Raw genomic sequence first — 8,581 nt, 5'->3', positions numbered from 1 at the left:
TGGATCATTTACCACGTCAGAAGGATCAACCCAAGTTTCTACCCCGAAGAGTTCACCAGCAGTTGGTAAAGGCAGAGGCAGAGGTAGGGGTAGTACACCTAGAAGTCAGAGTACTGTGAATCAACCAGGACAAGGTGATGCTCCAGTGAGAGTATACACTATGCGACAGAGGGACGAGGATGAGACTTTTGATATTGTAACACCCTCCCTGTCGCAACTCCCTACATTCTACTATTCCGGTGACCAGTGTCGGTCCGGACAGCTAGAACGTCCGGAAAAATATTTAAACTAAAGTGAGGAACCATAATTAACTCAAATATTAATAAGAAAAATTTAGTAAAAATTTTAGAAATAAAATACAACTAAGTCAAATGAGCCGGTGCCCAAGCAATGGGTAACCCAGTGGGAAGTTGCGGTCAGCTGACGGGATTAGAGTAGATCCCAAGAAAATAGAAGCAGTGATGGAATGGAAGCCTCCTAGAAATACAACTGAGGTCAGAAGCTTCTTGGGGCTAGCTGGGTATTACAGAAGATTTGTGAAGGGATTTTCCTTAATAGCTGCTCCAATGACCAAGTTGTTACACAAGAATGTCAGATTTGACTGGAATGACAAGTGTCAGACCAGTTTTGAGAAGCTGAAGGCTATGTTGACAGAGGCACCGCAGTGTGCACACGCCGGTGTCGAGAAAGGACTTTGTGGTCTACAGTGATGCCTCTCATAATGGGTTAGGGTGTGTATTGATGCAAGAGGGGAAGGTGGTCGCTTATGCTTCCAAGCAGCTAAGGCCACATGAACAAAATTACCCTACCCATGATCTAGAGCTTGCAGCAATTATCTTCGCACTGAAGATATGGAGGCATTACTTGTATGGTGAAAAGTGCTACATTTACACGGACCACAAAAGCCTGAAATACTTACCAACCCAGAAGGAGCTCAACCTTAGACAGAGACGATGGATTGAGTTCCTGAAGGATTATGATTGTGTAATTGACTACCATCCTGGGAAGGCAAATGTAGTTGTTGATGCTTTGAGCAGAAAATCCATCACAGCTTTGAGATCATTGAATGCCCATCTATCTTTGGTTCGAGATGGAGCTATTTTGGCTGAGTTGCAAGTGAGGCCAAACCTGCTACAGTAGATTTTAGATGGGCAAAAGGCAGATGAAAAGTTAATGGCTATTATGAGCAAAATCTCAGAGGGAAAAGCAACTGACTATGAGGTGAAAGCAGATGGGTGTCTGTACTACAAAGGAAGAGTATGTGTACCAGATGATGGGGAATTAAAGGCCAGTATTCTGAAAGAGGCACATACCAGTGTTTATGCTATGCACCCAGGAAGTACAAAAATATATCATGATCTAAAGCTTCAGTATTGGTGGCCTGGTATGAAGAAGGACATAGTTGACTATGTGACTAAATGTTTGACATGTCAGCAAGTCAAGGCAGAACATCAAGTTCCATCAGGTTTGCTACAGCCTATACGCATACCAGAATGGAAATGGGATCGGGTCACCATGGATTTTGTGAGTGGTCTACCTTTCACCCAGAAGAAACATGATGCAGTATGGGTGATAGTAGATAGATTGACAAAGTCAGCACACTTTCTGCCAGTTAGGACTGACTACTCACTGGAGAAGTTAGCAGAATTGTATATCAGTGAGATAGTTAGACTACATGGAATTCCACTTTCCATCATATCTGATCGAGACCCAAGGTTTACATAGAGATTTTGGAAGAAGTTGCATGAGTCCTTGGGTACACAACTCCACTTCAGCACAGCTTTCCATCCTCAGACGGATGGGCAATCAGAAAGAGTAATCCAGGTAAACAATTGAAACCAATGGAATTGATACAAATATTGAATTAAAATGATAATAATAACATGAAATATATGCCAGGTCCTTGAGGATATGCTGAGGGGTTGTGTCATTGAATTTGAGGCAAGTTGGGATAGATACCTCCCACTGGCAGAATTTGCATACAACAATAGCTACCAAGCTAGTATCCAAATGGCCCCGTATGAAGCACTGTATGGGAGGAAATGTAGAACTCCAGTGTGCTGGATTGAATTGGGCGAAGACAAACTGGTAGGGCCAGACTTGGTGAAACAGACTGAGGAGAAAGTAAAACTAATCAAAGCCAATCTGAAGGTTGCCTCGCATGCATGAGTAAATCTTATGCCGACCTGAAGAGAAAAGAAATAGAATATGTGGTTGGTGACAAAGTGTTCCTCAAGGTGTCACCGTGGAAGAAGGTATTGAGATTTGGAAGAAAAGGTAAGTTGAGCCCTAGGTTCATTGGCCCATATGAAGTCATGGAACGTGTGGGTCCAGTGGCCTATAGGCTAGCTTTACCACCAGAGCTGGACAAGATCCACAATGTGTTTCACGTATCTATGCTAAGAAGATACCACTCAGATCCTTCACATGTCATCTCCAGGGAAGAAATTGAAATACAACCGGATTTGACATATGAAGAAGAACCCATACGGATCCTGGCTCGAGAAGTGAAAGACTTGAGGAATAAGCAGATTCCACTGGTGAAAGTGCTTTGGAGGCACCACAATACCGAAGAGGCAACTTGGGAAAGTGAAAAGACGATGAGGCAACAGTTTCCTCAACTATTTGCATCAGGTAAATTTCGAGGACGAAATTTAAATTAGAGGGGAAGAGTTGTAACACCCTTCCTGTCGCAACTCCGTACATTCTACTGTTCCGGTGACTGATTAGGTCCTGGCTAGAACGTCCGAAAAAATATTTAAACTAAAGTGAGGAACCATAATTAACTCAAATATTAATAAGAAAAATTTAGTAAAAATTTTAGAAATAAAATACAACTAAGTCAAATGAGCCGGTGCCCAAGCGATGGGTAACCCAGTGGGAAGTTGCAGTTCTCGCAACTAGGAGCCTTAGATCCGAGAGAAAATTTATAAAATAATTTGTGGGACTCCAAAGAAGGGTTATTGAGGTTCCTATGGCATTAGAATGCCAAGAAAATATTTAGAAAAATTTTTCAATCGGTACAGACAATTTTGACCCGTTAAGCCAAACGGAGGGCATTTTGGTCATTTCGCCTTCAGAGGCGATTTTTGGCCGACTTGTCCAGTTAAGTAAATAATTATTATGACATAAAATATGAATAAATATTGCTAAAAATTAAATTGAAATTTGGTAGAAAAGAAAAGAAAAGAAAAATGAAGGAAATTAGGGATAATGACATCACATGATGTCATTTACATACCCTCCACCAATCACCATTCAACAAGCCTTCTTAAAACAATTAAAAGAGACAAAATGGACCCAAAAATTCTGGTGTTTTCTCCTTCTTCTTCAGCCAACCGTGAGTTTCTCCTTCTTCCTCCATAACTCTCATTCTCTCATACCTTCAATCTTTGATTTCTCACCCCAAAACCCTTAGGTCCCTTCACTAAAATTTGTCACCCAACCTTGCTAGAGTGTTTGGCAGCCAAGAAAACAAAAGAAAGTGGAAGAAAGTGAGGTATGAACAAGCTTAGAAAATCACCAAAGAGGTTAGTGCCATAACTTTTGCTTTTACATCTTTCTAATCATGAATTTGAGCTAAGTTAAAAATTTGACAAAAATTGAATAAATGAAGCATGGTTATATTCCATGAAGTTTTGGCAGCCTTGACATGAGTTAGGGTTAGGAGAAATCTTTGGTTTAAAGTGACATATTGCTGCCCCTCTTATAAATTATATGATTAGTATACCAAATTAGGAGTGGGATGCATGAATTGGAGCCTTGGTCAATTAGGGTTAGGGTTTTGGAGAGAAACTTGGACCTTGCTTAGGTAATGGTGAATGAACATTTTAATGGTCAATTAGTGACCATTTGAGGTAAGTTGACCATGACTTAGAGTGAATTATAGCATTACAAACTGATTTGGTATGCTGCCTAGTGAAACCAGCAGGGTGGCTGTGAGTCCAGCCTGTTTGGACTGCCATAACTCTGGCTGTGTAGGTTCAATTGGTGTTTGGCCAATTGGACATGAAACTAGACACATAATGGCACAATTTTGGTGAAGAAACCATGCCCAAAAGACCAAAGCAAGTGGACCAAAAACTGGCCCCAATCCGGATGTCCTGCAACTAGATTCTGCAGAATGACCAAATGAACAGTAATTGTTCATTTGGCCATAACTCATTGTAGAATGGCTCAATTGACTTGAAATTTTTACAACAATATATAGACCAACAACTTTCATGAAGAAACCTACCCCAAATTATGACCAGAACCTATCCAACAAGGCAGTTGCAGTCACTGTTCACTGCACTGTAGATATGGTCACATTTAGAATTTTGGTGAAGAAACTATGCCCAAAAGACCAAAGGAAGTGGACCAAAAACTGGCCCCAATCCGGATGTCCTACAACCAGATTCTGCAGAATGACCAAATGAATAGTAATTGTTCATTTAGCCATAACTCATTGTAGAATGGCCCAATTGACCTGAAATTTTTACAGCAACAAGTTAAGATATAGACCAACAACTTTCATGAAGAAACCTACCCCAAATTATGACCAGAACCTATCCAACAAGGCAGTTGCAGTCACTGTTTACTGCACTATAGATATGGTCACATTTAGGCTTCATTTATTCAATTTTTGTCAAATTTTTAACTTAACTTAGCTCAAATTCATGATTAGAAAGATGTAAAAGCAAAAGTTATGGCACTAACCTCTTTGGTGATTTTCTAAGCTTGTTCACACCTCACTTTCTTCCACTTTCTTTTGTTTTCTTGGCTGCCAAACACTCTAGAAAGGTTGGGTGACAAATTTTAGTGAAGGGACCTAAGGGTTTTGGGGTGAGAAATCAAAGATTGAAGGTATGAGAGAATGAGAGTTATGGAGGAAGAAGGAGAAACTCACGGCTGGCTGAAGAAGAAGGAGAAAACACCAGAATTTTTGGGTCCATTTTGTCTCTTTTAATTGTTTTAAGAAGGCTTGTTGAATGGTGATTGGTGGAGGGTATGTAAATGACATCATGTGATGTCATTATCCCTAATTTCCTTTATTTTTCTTTTCTTTTCTTTTCTTTTCTACCAAATTTTAATTTAATTTTTAGCAATATTTATTCATATTTTATATCATAATAATTATTTACTTAACTGGACAAGTCGGCCAAAAATCGCCTCTGAAGGCGAAATGACCAAAATGCCCTCCGTTTGGCTTAACGGGTCAAAATTGTCTGTACCGATTGAAAAATTTTTCTAAATATTTTCTTGGCATTCTAATGCCATAAGAACCTCAATAACCCTTCTCTGGAGTCTCAAAAATTATTTTATAAATTTTCTCTCGGATCTAGGGCTCCTAGTTGCGAGAACCGCAACTTCCCACTGGGTTACCCATCGCTTGGGCACCGGCTCATTTGACTTAGTTGTATTTTATTTCTAAAATTTTTACTAAATTTTTCTTATTAATATTTGAGTTAATTATGGTTCCTCACTTTAGTTTAAATATTTTTCCGGACGTTCTAGCTGTCCGGACCGACACTGGTCACCGGAACAGTAGAATGTACAGAGTTGCGACAGGGAGGGTGTTACAGATATGGTTGCTGGTATTTTCTCATTTCTTAACTAAGATATGTGTAGGTGTAAAAAAAAAAATTTTTTTGATATGTTAGTGACTAGTCTTTTTAAAATTAATTTTGAAAGAGTTTGTCAGTGAAAAATATTTGCTAGCATACAAGAATTTATAAAATTAATTAGTAAGCCTAATTAGGTAAGGCAAGAGAACCTAAAAGTAAGTTATAGTAATATAGCTACCTTAGATGCGGGTAAAGGTATTACTGCTGATAGGTGTCAATGGATACCATAATCAAAATAAGTTTAAGATATTAGTGGATTTGAAAGAAATAAGATATAGGGAAGTTTGATCTATTGGGATGTATCGTAGTAACCATGCAATATTCTTTATATTTGTGCTGTAAGCTGTAGATTATAATACTGACTTGGGTTTTATTGTGTAGAGCTACGTACTACCCAGTAGTACACAAGGATAAGAATAGTTGCAAACGGCATCTGTTTGGTATAGTTATGATAAGATAAAGTTTTCTTATTGGAAAGGAGTTGGAAAATCCTAACCTGGGATTTAAAACTCTAAAGTTAGAATATTGAAAGGTTATAGTTCAGTACAAAAGAAAGTAATGACTACACATCAATGCAAAATAAGCTATAGAATATTAATAGAATAAAAAAAAAAGATTACAAAGAAAAATAATTGCTAAAACAACAGCAAGAAAAGACTAAAATATTTTAAACTAAACTGAAGGTTACATCAAATGATTAAGAGATTTGATAAGAAAAGAGTAAAACTAAGTTATCACCCATACGATCATACGAAGTCCTAGAAAAAGTAGATCCATTAGCACACAGATTTGCTTACCTCTAAAATTGAAATGAATTTGAATCTAACTTATGACAAAAGCTCATAAGAAACTTGGCACACGAGGTAAGCAATGGATGAGTAAATAGTATTGGTTAAAGTGCTACGGACCATTATTTCGATTATGAAGCTACGTAGAAATATGAGAAAAACATGAAAAAACAACACGTATGACTATTTGAGGACAGATAGTGGACACAATTTTGAGGACAAAATTTATTTTCAGAGGGGAAGAATTGTAACACCCCTATTTGCATAGCCTGGTAAACTACACTATTCCAGAGACCGGTGTTGGTCCGGACAATTAAGAGGATTAAAACTATGTTTAAGACACCTAGAGAAGCCTTGAACACAAATAATTAGTAATTGTCAAATAATTAAGTATAAATAAGAAAAACATAACATAAAAAGTTAAGTGAGCTGAGAGTCACAGCGACGGGTCACCTTCTCGGGAAGGACTGCGAGGTTGATTTAAACTCAAATTTCAAACCATAAAATGTGACGCCGTGGTCCTTAGGACTATTGCGAACATAGTGGAAAAGAGAAAATCACGAAAAAGAATTGTTAAGCAGGTCAAATAATTAGGTCAGGGATCCGGAAGAAATATTGAATTATTTGCAAACCGGATCGAATGGGCGAGGGGCAATTTGGTCAATTGACCCCTAGAGCTGACTCCTGACCTAACTGTCAAATAAAATCGAAAAAATAGAAAATTTTGGGATCAAAAATTAAATTAAAGAACTATGGAAAAAGAAAGGAAAAAGAAAAGAAAATAAAATTTGAATTATGACATTATCATGGATGACACATGCATGACCCAATAAATGATAATTTTTAATTTAAGAAACTTTGAGATAATTTTGACTTAAAAGAGAATTAAAAGAAAAAAAAAATGAAATGATGAAAATTTCAAAATATAATTGAATTATGACCTCATCCATGACATAATAAATATTAATTTTTAAAATTTGAAAATTTGGAGATAATACAACATAAAAAGGAGCCAATAAGAATTAAAAGAAAAAAAATTCATTTTTTTCCCCTTTCTTCTTCTTCTTGCCGTGAACCTATTCTCTCCTCTCTCTCATTTTTCTTTTCCTTTCTTCCATTAAAGCTCTCTTTGAGCTTTTGAAACCCCAAAAATTTACCATAAATTCCATAAATTCCTTCATTAAACCTTGTTTTTGAAGCTTGGTAAAACTATTGACAACAAAAAGAAGAGGAAAGTTAGTGGTTAGTTTTCAATTTTATGTTTAAATTCATAATTAAGTAGTTGAATTACACTAGAAATTACGAAAAAATGAAACAAAAATAACATGTATAGAATTCCATGGAATTTCAGCCAACTTGAGATGTGGTAGGAATTGATTGAGTTTGATTGAATTAAAAGTATACATGAAATTGAATAAGTTGATTGGTAATGTTTATATACTTTGATTTAGTGAGATGTAATGATTAGTGAATTAGGGTTCTTGACCTAGGGTTTGGGAGATAAAATTTGAAGAAATGGTCAAATGGTGTGTTTGACCTTGTTTGAGCTGAAAAATGGTCATATGTGACCAATTGTGGTGTGTAGGAAGTGTTGGAATTGCGTTTAAATTCGGATTGGTTATAGGCATTTTGTAGGCAGCAGGACCAAGGTCCTTTTCAGGAGCCAAAACTGAAAAATTACCAACCCAATTGGTGTGAGGCCAATTGGGAATGAAACTAGACACAAAATAACACTTTTTTCATTTAGGAATCATACCCAAAAAGTGACTATAGCACAGTGAACAAATTGGCCAAATCCGGAAGTGAGTGTTCTACCCTGTACAAAAATGACCAAATGAATTGGCCATAACTTGAACTAGGCAGGTCCAAATGACCTAAAATTTTACTAGTAAAAAGCTGAGATATAGACCTACAACTTTCATGAAGACACAAACCCAAATTATGCCCTTAACCAAGTCATTTAGCCACCCAAAATTAGTGACCTCAAACTGCCAGAATCAGTTTTTGCGCCCAAAAATCTGGGTTAGGCCAATCCAGCCAGCCATGTTCAAATTGCTATAACTTGAGCTACAAAACTCCAAATGGAGTTATTCAAAAAGGAAAATAAATTTAAGACTTTAAGGAACAACTTCTATGAAGGAAACTTAGTCAAATTCTAACAGCAACATGACCAATAGAATAGTACAA

This window comes from Hevea brasiliensis, chromosome 6 (assembly GCF_030052815.1).
Source record: "Hevea brasiliensis isolate MT/VB/25A 57/8 chromosome 6, ASM3005281v1, whole genome shotgun sequence".
Taxonomy (NCBI): domain Eukaryota; kingdom Viridiplantae; phylum Streptophyta; class Magnoliopsida; order Malpighiales; family Euphorbiaceae; genus Hevea; species Hevea brasiliensis.
This window is presented reverse-complemented; position numbering follows the sequence as displayed.